A 13,073-nucleotide genomic window follows, 5' to 3' on the forward strand; every position below is an offset into this window, starting at 1 on the left:
CTTGTAGATGAGACTTGAAGGAAGCCACAAAATGGAAATGAGGAGAGGGAGCATTCTGGAATGGGGGCCAGCCAGTGAGGATGCCTGGGGAAGGGAGATGGAGGGGTATGAAGACAGGAGAACAAGGAGGTTGGGGATCACTGCACTGCAGGTCTGGAGTCCATCAGACCTGAGTTTAAATCTGACTTCAGGGACTTACCAGTTGTGTGACCCTTCCTGCCTCAGTTTCCTCATCTGTAAAATGAGGATAATAGCAGTACCTAACTTTCAGGGTTGTTATGAGGATCAAATGGGATATTTGTAAAGTGCTTAGCATAGTGCTTGACACATAGTAAGTACTATATGAATATGAGCTGCGATCATCATCATCATCATCATCTTTACGCTCTGCAAATCATACAGCACTATGTCAATGCTAGCGGTTGTTACCATCGTTATTGTTACCGGGGTAATGAGACTTCAGAAGGAGAGGTCCCTTTAATGTAGTCAGGGACAATTCACAGAAGAGGAAGAATTTTATCTGCATCTTGAAGGATAACATCCAAGAGAAGCAGAGGTAGAATTAGCCTGGTACATACAAAGGCAAGGGCGAGGGATCTGGAGCCCAAGGACCCGGGCTCAAATCCCACCTCTTACGCTGCCTAAGCCAAGCGATCAAACAACAGGCATTGCTTAAGCTCTTACTGTGTGCAGCCTCCAAACTGAGCTTTGGGGAAAGAAATACAAAAAATTAAAGCTAGTTATAGAGCATTAAAATGGGTGTGGCCATGGCAGGGCATCTAAGGACAGGTTAACAAAGAAGGCGGCACAGCCTACATGGTGGAGACAAACTCAGATAGAAATGGAGCCCACAAATTGGTACATAAGGATCCCTGTGGGCGGCAGATTGACTTAGGTTTAAAATGGACTATCATTTATGTTTTATTGCATTTTTATTTCTTTTGTTGAATAGTTCCCAATTACATTTTAATCTGGTTCTGCTGTGCTCGTTTGACACCTCTGGCCCAAAGGGCAGAAAGCAGGCTGAATGAGTCTTCTGGCTCCAGTTTGACCCCTGAAACTTAAGAGCTGTGGGGTCCTGGACAAGTCACTCATTAAGACTAAGACTGCTGAGTGAGGGTGGATCACTGGACATTGACAGTGAAACAAAAGTGAGGTTAGGTATGAGGGCAAAGGAATAGGAGGGATTAAAAAAACAACCCTGGGCACAGTCAAACTGGAAATTGAGGCAATCAAACCATCCACCTCTATGTGGTCCACCTCTTGGAGAATTCTCATGGAAGCTTTCAGTCTGGGTCTAACCTCCGGTAATATCCTCCTCAAACACAGTGACGAATTAAAATACATCCTCCTTTAACCCTAACCTTTCTATTTGTTTTCATGCCCCCAACAGGAAAGAGCAAGAAAGATGGGCTTCTTTTTATGGCTGATGTTTATGGCCAACGAGATGTTAACCTCTCTGGGAATTTCCCCTTGGGTTAATATTCCCTGTAGCTCTAAGAGCTCTGGGAAAGATTAAACCCATCCATCCAATAATTCAATTTCCATAAAAATCCGCTTCATTTTAAATTTATAAACAAATGCAATCATTTAGGTGGCCTCTAGCCTCCTATTAGGAAAACTGAGAAGGACACACCAATTACAAGACACTGGGGTCAAATTAGGAATGCCAACCAAAGGGTGGGAGCTCTGAGCAGGGGTCCAGCATGGATGCAGGCACATTCTAGGTGGCCAAGGTGCCAGCTTAGGATCTGAGCTGCCTTGCTTTGAATTATCTTGAAAAAGTTACTTCCTTCAGGACCTGAGACTTTGGTCAATAGGGAGGCAGCAGAGTACACTGGCTACAGATTCAAATCTCACCTGATGCTTACTGCCTCCTATGTTACACTGTCTCTTCATGGCCTCAGTTTCTTCATCTCCAAAGGCACGGTGCTGGATTAGATGGGCTCCAAAGTACCTACTAACTTTACATGGACAATCCTAAGATCTTTACATGTTTTTAATATTTAAAATGCTGGCACGACAATCTGAATCTTCTTTCTCCCCTGGAAGTTTTCATGAGGTAAGTTGTTCCAATATTATTAAACCCATTTTAGAGATAAAAGAAACTACTAACCCCATTTTACAGATGACCAAACACAGGAAGTTCACTTCACTCTCTTGGAGAGCTCTGTTAGGGAGTTTCCTCTCACCTCTATCACTAAGCCTAGACTTACCTGCCTCTTCACAACCTGAACCCAATATTCCTAGATTTGTCCTTCAGGGAGAACAAGTCCACTCCCTCTACCATGAGAGGGATCTTCAAATACCCAGAGAGAGCCGCCATGTTCTAATGAGGAATCTTTTCTTCTCCAGTTCCATTGCCTAGTCTCCATGTGGTATGATCTCTTAGCTCTTTACTATTATGGATGCTGTTTGGATTAGAAACGTCCTTCCTAAAATGTGGGGCCCACAGTACTCTTCACGTGGTCTGACTGTCACTTTGCTAGGCCTGGACACTCTGCTGGGAAATCTCCTCAAGCTCTGGACCACTCTTGGCACGAGGCTAAAACAGGGACAGACCAACCTGACTTGGTCTGTTTCTGTTATTGGAGTTGCAAATTTTGCCCATCACCCGGATCCCTGTGGACATACCAGAAGGGAGTAACTCATTCCCTTGGCCAACCAATTGGCCAGAAATGAGGAAGACACTCACTGATAAAGATATCCCAGTGCTCTTCTTAAGGGAAAGAATTAAATTACATCCAGGTCATCCGGGTCACACCAGGACTTTGAATCTGGGCCCTCCTCTCTTCTTCTTCTATACTATTTGACTTGATCTCATCAATTTCCATGGATTCCAATGATCATCTCATCTCTAGGCTGATGATTCTGAGATCTATTTATTTAGCTCTGACTCTTTCTTGACCTCCAGACTCTTCAACTGCCTATGAGACAACTCAAGCTAGATGTCCCATAGATATCTTAAACTCAGCATATCCCAAACTGAATCCATTCCCTTTTCCTTTCCTTCCAGGTTCTGAATTTCTCTATTTCTGTTGAGGGGACTGCCATGTTCCTAGTCACCCAGGCTCACAACCTAGATGCCATCTTAGATTCTTCACTCTCTGTCTCCCCCTCCCCGAATCCATTCTGCCAAATCCCATCAATTTTGCCTTTGTAACATCTCTCATACATGCCCTCTTCTCTCCTCTACCATGGAAACCATCCTGGTACAGGTCACCATCACCTCGTACCTGGACTACTGTAGGAGCATCTGGGTCATCTCCCTGCCTCAGGCATGTCCTCACTCTAGCCCACTCCTCCACTCAGCAGCCGAAGTGATCTTCCTACAGGGCAAGTCTGACCATGTCACCCTCTCCTCAGTAAACTTCAGTGGTTCCCTCTCAGCTCCAGGATAATCAAACAGGAAGTCTTTTGTATGGCTTTCAAAACCTTCTCAATCTGCCTGACCTCTCCTCCAATCTTCTTACACTGTTAGCCTCCTGGTATTCTGCAATTCAATGTCATTGGCCTCCATGCTGTTCCTTGTACAAAACACTCCATATCTCCTAGTTTTCACTGCTTTTCCCCTATGCCTGGAAATCTCCCCCTCCTCATTCCTACCTCCTGGCATCCTTCAAGTCCCAGCTAGAATCCTTTCCTCCTTTCCAAGAACACACTAGCTAATGGACAGACAACATTTAACTCACCAATATGTAACACAGAGTCGATCAAAGGGAATCTTACTTAAGACATTTTTCTTAATCCCCTTTAATACTAATTAGTGCATTTTCTCCATTGATTATCTCCAATTTATTCTGCCTATATCTTGTCTGCACGTTGTCTCTCCCATTAGATTGTGAGTAACTTGAAAGTAGGAGCTATTGTCTCCCTTCCTCTGTATCCCCAATACTTAACACAGGGTATGGCACACAGTAGGCGCTTAATAAAAGCTGACTGACATAAAAGGCATTTCCTAAATGCTCACTAACTGATTCAAAATCCAACATTTTCCCCACTGTACTACACTGACTTCTCATCTGTTTATGCATGTTTCTGATTTTATAGTTCATAGACTTGAGACTGTTTAACCTCTTCCCCACTGCTTAGATTTGGCAAATGAGATTTTAACTTCAAAATGGTTTGATTTCAAAAAGTAAAAGCAGATGGTTTAGAAACAGAACCAAGGTCCAGGAGCACTGACTGGCTTTTCTGTTCACTGCCTTGCTGGGATTTGTGATGGGACAATTTCCTCTCCTAGTAGGGACTGAAGGCAGATGATCCATGTTGACTCCAAGAAACAAGGTCCAACTTCCTAACCTCAGGTTGGTCTGAACAAAGGCAAATGCCGAGTCTTTCAAAAACATGTTTGATACTGTTGTAATCCACAGTTATTAATAACATAACAAGGCTTCACTTGCTTGTTTTTAAACTCAGTCTTCCATTTCTCTCTCTTTTTAATCCTTGGAATGATTTTCAAAATGTCAGCTATAGAGAGAATCTGTGCTTTGTTTCTGGGAGTATTCTGCCAGTGACTTACTCCCAGCTCAGAGGTGGGGCTTCAGGGAAAGGAGAATGTCTATAAATCAGAATACGGAGTGTGTCCAGCCATGGAACATGGAGTTCTAGCACCCCTTTGTAAGAACAGAAGGGAGCAGATGGAATCGTTAGGAGACACCTGAGCCAGAAAGTGGCACTTCCTACCCTGCCTGCCACATCACTGATCCAATCCAAGAGTGCAAATTGTACCTACTGGGCCAATGACAACTCACAAACTGGGGCTCATTCTACATCTTCTTACTATCTGTGTTCAGAGTTTTCAGCTGAGGACTGAATAGGCGGCTAATGCTCTTTTTGTACCTAGGTTAGCTGATCCTACTTTTTTCTTGTTAAAAAAAAAAAACCAAAATGCTGAAATCTGTAGCTAATAGAATGTTGGTGTGGAATGGGAGATACGAGAAAGTTACCGTCAATTTTCATTTCTATTGCTACTACATTTTTAAAGGACCTAGGATACAAAAAAGAAAAAAGAAAAAAAGCTGGCTTATTTTCCTAGAGACCCTTCATTTCACCTACCAGTCAGTAAATAATCATTTATTTAGTATGGCACAAACCCTGGGGTAACTGGGGATACAAAGCATAGGAAAAATGGTAACGGAGAGACAACATTTAACTCAACAATGATGTAACATAGAATTGATCCAAGGCAATCTTCCTTGGGAAGTCTCTACTCTCTAGTTTAGAACACAGCTTCTTAAACTTTCCTGAGCCATGAATCTTTGGCTATCTGGTGAAACATAGAGATTCTTTCCCAGAATGTTTCTAAATAATTAAAAATAAAATATATGGCATCACAAGGAAACAAATTACACTGAATTGCAGTTATTAAAGTATTTTTAAAAGAAGTTCACAGAACCCGGGTTAAGAACCCCTGCTCTCAAAGGTCTGTGTTCAAGAGCCATCTCTGCCACTCACTAGTTGTGTGGTTTGGGTAAACCAAGTCAAACCTCTTTGTGCCCCATTTTCCCAGAATAAAAGCTCATTGAGGCTAGGGACCATTTCATTGTTGCCTCTGTATCTCTAGTGGTTTCCACAATGTCTGGCACAGAGTGGGTGCTTAATAGAGCCTGTTGATTAGGTTGATGGGTAAAATGAAGAGTTCCGATCAGAAGGCCTCAGGGGTCCCTTCTGGCTTGGATGCTTCCAGAATCTTGGTGAAACCTCTCATCTACTCTTTAGGAACTTGGTTCTTCATGCTTCATGTTCACTCCAGGTCATTCTGGTCCAAAGCAGATGATAAAGAATGATGTGGAATTTTCCTAATTACCAGGCCTAATTCAGACTGAACACCAACACAAGGGAGGGAGTTACGTCTCAAGATTAAAATTCTGCTCCTGTTTCTTAACGAGAGTGACTAGTCAAAGGTTAGCTCGGGAACAACTTGACTGAATGGCTATTGTCATTGATCAGGGGAATTAACCAATAATAGAATTCTATGAAATTACTGCTGGACATCCTTGAAAAAGAGACACAAACTTCAGTGGAAGGCTGGGCAAGGAATGTATTTTCTAATTCTCCATGATGTAATCATCCTAGCTAATATTTACAGAGAGAGGGGAACGACCTGCAAATTCTCTAACAACCATCTTATGAGTTACCCCATTTTACAGATACGGTAGTGCAGGTTCAGAGAGTTCAGCTAATTTGTCCAGGATCATATGACTACAACGGGAAAGAAAGATTCGGAGCCAAAGAACCTGGGGTCAGATTTTAACTGTCACAGACTCCTAGACTCACAAACCCAGGTCTACAAGAGACCTGGGAGGCCATCTAGCACAAACCCTCTCCTTCTGTAAATGAGGGAGGTCTCAACGAGGTTAAATAAATTACCCAAAGTCAATAAGCACAGTGAGGGAGTCAGACCCTGTGCTAAGTGCAGGGGATAGAAAGTGAGGTAAAAAACAAAACCCCCTGACTCAGTCCCTGCTCCCAAAGGATTTGCCATCGAGTTAGTGGAGGAGATAATACAAAAATGTCTGTGTACAAACAAGACGCAGGGTGAATGAGAGAGAAGCAACGGAGAAAAGACACTCACATTAAAGGGAACTGGCAAAGGCTTCTTGCAGAAGGTAGGATTTTAGCTGGGATGTGAAGAAAGCCAGAAAAGGGGGTATAGACTGAGGAGGAAGAATAATTCACACATGGAGGATGGCCAGAGAAACTGACTGGACCCAAGAGATGGAGGGTTTTGCTCATGGCACATCAAGAAGGGCAGCATCATTGAGTCAAAGAGTAGGGGTCAGGGATAAAGGTGGAAGACTAAAAAGGCAGGAGAAGGTCACACTATGGCTCTGAATGCCAAACAGATGATTTTATTTTGAGCCTGACAATGAAAGTGAGTCACTGGAGTTTGAGGAGTGGCACAGAGGGGGCAGGAGTGACATAGTTAGATTGTACCACAGGAAGATCATGTTGACAGATGAGTGAAGCAGGGCCTGGAGTGGGGAGAGACTTTAGGCAGGAGAGCAAGTTCAGGCACGAGAACTAATTAATTAATGCTGGACCTGGATGGAATTGGAGCCCAGGTTCCAAACCTGGTTCTCCCCATCAGTACCTGTGTGGCCTTGGAAAGAGTCCCACATAAGCTCTCTGGGGCTGCTCATATTGTCCTTCCCCATATTTACTTTGTCTTTCCTTTGTATACGCTTTGGATATATTTGTTTAGGTACAATTTCTCTCCCCTAGTGGAACATAAGCTCCTTGTAGGCAGGACCTGTCACTTTCATCTCTGCATCTCTAATGCCTAGCATATAACAGACGTTAGTGGAAAGAGCTCTGGGGCTTGGGAATCAGAGCACCTGACTGCACATCTTCTCTCTGATGCTTACCATGTGATTTCAGGTAAATCACTTAAGCTCTGAGGGCCCCATATTCTTGAGAATTCCCCCCCCATCAATAAATTCTTCTTATCATGAATCCATTTAATTTAAACATATTGTGATATAGCCCTTATTAACTAATAAATAAGTTACAATTATGGCTATAGACTGCTTTCATTTAACCCTTACAACTCTGTGTGTGTGGAGGGAGGAAGTACAACAATTATAGCTTCCCATTTTATAGATGAAGAAACTGAGTTACCTGGAAAACAAAACAACAGCAGGGTCTAAAAGACTCAACTCCAGGTCTCTGTACTTCAGTACTAGTGTTCGTCCCATTCATTATAGGAGGATGTCGCAATCAATATGATTGTTTCGATATTCGAGGAAATGCATATTTATTCGTATATCAGGGAATATGTTATTTTGTGCCACTTATTCAAGAAGGTTTTTGGCAATTCATCATATGAAACACGTAATAGCTAAGAATCTACTAAGTGCATACTATGGACTAGCTGCTGGGGATACAAGAACAAAATCATAGAAGGGCAAAGCTTTCCAAAATTATGCCCCCAACCAGCATGATCTGCCATCTTTGCCACTTGGAGTCCATCCCTGGGCCTCTTTAGGCAGTTTTAAGTCCAAGATCTTAATTGATTGTGTATATTCATTTTTCCCAACTGGTATTCATAGTGGAATTATGCATGCATAAAACACACACACACACACACACACACACACACACACACACACACACACACACACACACACACACACCCCATTCTCTCTCTCTCCCTCTCCCCCACTTTCTCTCTTTCTCCTTCAGATAACTTGGTTGACTCAGACAAAATATCAGAAGACTTGGCTTGAAAGTAATGAAGAACAAACATGTATATCAGCTCCCTCTGTTGATTTCCTCCTGCATCACCCAAATTTGATAGCGGATTTTCCCCCCACAATGTGGGCTGTCTGACTCAGCCTGAACAGCACAGATTAACTCTAAATGCATTCTTGGAACCAAAGCTGCTCCGGCCCCTGAGTTAGATGCAATTATCAGAGAACATCGGCTCATCAAGGTCAGTCCAGAATCAGCAACAACTCAAATTCTGTTACTGTGGGCAAACATTTCAGTGCAAGGAGGTAAACACACCCTCCCTCCATGCAGGCAGGATAGTGCCTGCAGTTTATAGATGTTTGCGCTGAGCTGATGGGCTTTTTGACCCCAGCCTGAGGGTGACACTGAACTATGAAAATATTTATCTCACTTTTTACTATAGGTTCTTATTGTACACCCAGGAATTAAAGTGGTTTAGACCTTATGCTGTCATATCTGCTGAGAATAATTCAATAAATCTTCCTCTTGCCAAATTTAACATTGACTAGATAGATGCAGATTCTGGGCCATGGCCGAGTCTTGTATTTTAAAGATACAGCTGTCAACATTTTTCTTCATAGAGAGGGAGAGAGGTAAGAAGCAAGGAGGAGGGAGGGTAAGGGAGGAAGGGAAGGAGGGGGAGAGACAGAGAAAGAGTCAGACAGAGAGAGAGAGAAAGGACAGAGACAGACACAGAGACAGAGAGAAGAGATAGGGAGGGGAAGGAGGGGGAGAAAAAAGAAAGAGAAAAAGAGGAGAGGGAGAGAAAAGAGAAAGAGAGAAGGAGGAGGAGAGAGAAATGGGGGGAAGACACAGAAAGAGGTGGGGAGTGAAAGACACAGAGGGACACAGAGAGGTATGGAAGGAGAGAGATGGGTTTGTATCTGCACACTCAAATGACCCTTGTCAGTCAACACTAGTGTGAAAGAGTACAATATCTGGGTCCAGAGGATGCGTGTTCAAATTTTGCTGCAAATACCCTGTTGCTCTAAGTTACTTGACCTCTGATAAATGGAAGGGCTAGGTGACATCTAACCTCCTTCCAACTCCAAACCTATGGTTCCTAAAAAGGCAGAAGGAACCAGGCAAGCTGATCCAGATCTCATGTGAACTAGTAGGATGCCTGCTAAGAACAACCTCCTAAGAGCTACCTGCCAAGATTTTGCATTTGGAGACTCTTCCATCTGCCTCTCCACAGAGGGTCTGACGGTGGCTGTCACATCCTGTCTACATCTTCTCCAGGTTCCATCGGTCAATCCCTATTTGTTTTGGACATAAGGGTCCCAAACACCCTGTTGCCCTCCACTGAATGCTCACCAGTTTTTCTGTGTCACTCTTGATAAACATACCTAGAACTTAACATAATACTTTACCTGTGGCCTGACCCAGGAAGAGCGTAGGCTCTGGGCTCAGAGGCAGGAAGATGCGAGCTCAAATCTGATCTTGGGTACTTACTAGTTGGACAAGTCACATAACAGCTTGTCTCAGTTTCCTCATCTGTACAGTGGGTATAATAATAGCAGCCAGCATTGTTGCAAGGATCAGATGAGATAATGTAAAGTGTGTAGGACAGTGCCTGGCACACAGTAAGCACTATAGAAATGTTAGCTGTCATCATCATCATCCCTATCACCACCACCACCATCACTGTCCTCATCCCCACTACCACCATCCTCCTCCTCACCATCACTGTCATCTCCATCACCATCTTGCTAGTCCAGGACTCCCTGCCTGTATGACTACAGCCCCAGATGGCACACATGTCCTTGGATGCTTTAGTTGATGGCTGGTCTGTATCTCAGTCATGAGAAATCCCCATTCCCCCCCCCCCCCCTATATTTTTTAAATTAAGGTTACAGGGTGGCATAGTGCATAATTGCTGGAGCCCTCCTGACTGATGCTCTATGACCACAGCTTGCTTTCATGGATGCTTATTAACTGTACCTTTAATGACATGTTCTAAAGGTGTGTCAAAAATCAAAGTCTGGTTCAAATTTGTAAAGAGCTTTACATATATTATTCAATTCAAGCCCCACGCCAACTTTATGGATGAGGTACTGTTACTCCCATTTTGCAGATGAGCTACTGAGGCACAGAAAGTTCAATGACCTGCCAATGGTTACACAAGTAATCAATATCAGAGAAAGGATTTGAATTCAGGTCTTCTAGAAGACGAGCAGCACCAGTCCCTTCTCTTTACTATCTCTGTCCTACATGTCTTCTAAAGCATCTTTCTGACAATTTTCTAGATGCCTGATGCCTGGAAGGTACCTGCATTCTAAAAAAACCCAAACAAACCCCAAAAGACTGACTGTTGCTGTTGGCACAACACTAATTCCTAAAAGCCTTTAGGGTCATTGACTAAAGGACAATTAGCTGCTATGAGGAATAAAGGGTCCCTCAAAATTATTGGGCACATCCAGTGATTTAACAGCTGTGTCCAAAAAAGAACCATCTCCCTCCCTCCTCCTATCCTTTGAAGACGCTTCCTACCGGAGCTCAGAAAAGCAGAGCTGTCTAATTAGAAAGGACAGAAGATATCACCTAATGAGCTAAAGCCAGTGAAACAGAATGCAGTATTTTCCTAAAGAAAACCCGCCATCAAATGGCATTCTTAATTAAATGACAGAACACATTGTTAAAGAAGGAACACCTTATTCTTTGGTCCGTCTCAGTGAGATATGAATAGCTGTGAATTTATTAAAAAAAAAAAAAATCCCAAGCCACCTACAGCCTCCAAGGCTTAGACTGGTTCTCACCTCATGGTGGCACATCTTCTCACATGTCTTGTTCCCTGCACCACTGGCATGAGTCATCTCCCTTCCCCCAGGAAGAAGGACTAGAGGATGGATGATGGTGGTGACCAACACATTTTGTATGGTGGGTTCATTCCATCTCCATAGGGTAGTACCCAGGTTTGGTGGTCCAGCTCATGTGTGGGGAGTGGTGATTGTGTAATAGCACTAATAATGGACATGCTAAATGCTTTAGATGCAATATAATATAACAATCTCATCTTTGTGGACCAGGATTAAAAGTACACCCCATTTCTGAGGACGGATGCTTTATCTCAGTGGTGGTGAGTAGGTACTGGAGTGATGACTAAGAATGGAGCTCCACCCCCTCTGTCTGAGGACTGGTAACTAGAAATGGAACTTCATTCTTTCTCTAATTCCTGTAGGCAACTAACTCCCCTTTGCACCAGAATTGCTATCCTGGGCCTCGGCACCAGAAAACAACACACCCACAGCCAGGAATTTTTTTGCCTCATTTTCAACATTTGCCTTTGCTTCCCATGAGGAGCTAAGAGGATTTAATGAGATTCTGTGGGATGGAGGGGTGCTCTGGCAGCACCTCTGGGGTATCCTCAGAAGTTCTTCCCATGGACCCCAGTGGATTTTTCAGTCATACTCAACTCTTTGTGACCCTGTCTGGGGTTTTCTTGGCAAAGATACTGAGTGGTTTGCCATTTCCTTCTCCAATGGGTTCAGAATCCACCAAACAGGGAGATCTCACTCACTAGGAATTTCTGAATTCTGAGGACAGTTAGCTGGTTTTTGCCTTCACCAAAGGACCTCACACGGACACTAGATTCCTTTGAAAATGACACGAGTGCCTCTTTTCCCATTTTCGTAAAGGGAAAGGGAAGGGTAAAGAGGGGAAAGGAAGGGAAGGGAGTAGGTCACAAGAGGGGTCACATGAATACATTATCATTTTTATTATTTAATTTACTCAATTTATTATTCTCTTTTGTAAACTAGCAAATATTTGATGTAAAGGATTGGGATTTGATGGGCCTCCAATCCCAAGCTGGTAAGATTGCTTACTCTTTCAATTTTAGGATACTATGAAAGGTCATTCGCCAACTAACAAGTCTGGCTAAGTTCTCATCGTAGCAAATGCAATGGAAGTTATTCTATACATAGAATGAGAATTTCCTACATTGTACATTCCCACTACTTTAATAACATTTTGAGATTATCTACGAATGTAATTTTTAAAGAGATGAATTTGGATCTCAGCTTGTAATATAAAAAATGCCATCTCTCATCTCAGTTTTTTTTTAAATTTCCCTTAAAATTTTGCTAAGTAATGGATTTAAGAGGATGACAGTCTTGATTTTTTAATTTGTAAAGAGTATGTCTTGACCGTGAGATTCTTTTATGTTTTCTTAGGCAACAGTCATAAAGAACAGCCGAATTCAAAATGGTTCAGAAAAATCCATGAGACTTTTAAGGACTTATATCATCTCAGCAGTTGCCCTTGGGGTCAAACCTGATATTTAGATCTATTCTTAGGCTATGTCCAAATCCCCGAAGGCCTCTTGGAGGTTGTCTGGGCAAGGATGAAGACTTGTCTTGGACATGTAAAAACTAAATATAAGAGGCATAGGAAAAAATAGATCAAATATCCCCTGACCATCCCCAGCACTCTTCAGCCATTAGGATAATGTGTGTGCATGTGGACATATGAAAACACACACATGCTGGGAAACTTACTGGTTTTTTCTTTGGACTAAACTGAGATAGTAACAGTGTTGTCTGGGAACAGCTTTCCATCAGTCCAGACCTGCCCTCCAGGGTAGAGGGGATGAAGAGGAAGAGAAGGGGAGGACTGTATCTGAGCCAATCATGTGTGGTGGTGGCCCTGGGCCAAGTCTTCTGGCCACCTCTCTGTGGGCACACTTGAACCCAGAACCAGGAACAGAATTCCGACATTGAAGACAGTACCTTTTAGGAAGCAGCCACCCAATACACTTTTTGTTGGTGTTAAAATTTTAAGTGCATGTTTATGTACACACATATATAAGTGGTATCTATAGATATGCAAATTATATA

The 13,073-nt window shown here is 42.9% G+C and overlaps 1 protein-coding gene across 3 annotated transcripts in view; it reads right to left on the reverse strand.

Moving 5' to 3' along the window:
* FNDC3B (fibronectin type III domain containing 3B) overlaps positions 1-13,073 on the reverse strand; it is a 373,090-nt gene that overhangs the window by 24,276 nt on the left and 335,741 nt on the right. The gene's annotated exons all lie outside the window — the stretch shown is intronic.

The sequence above is a fragment of the Notamacropus eugenii genome, chromosome 6 (assembly GCF_028372415.1).
Source record: "Notamacropus eugenii isolate mMacEug1 chromosome 6, mMacEug1.pri_v2, whole genome shotgun sequence".
Taxonomy (NCBI): domain Eukaryota; kingdom Metazoa; phylum Chordata; class Mammalia; order Diprotodontia; family Macropodidae; genus Notamacropus; species Notamacropus eugenii.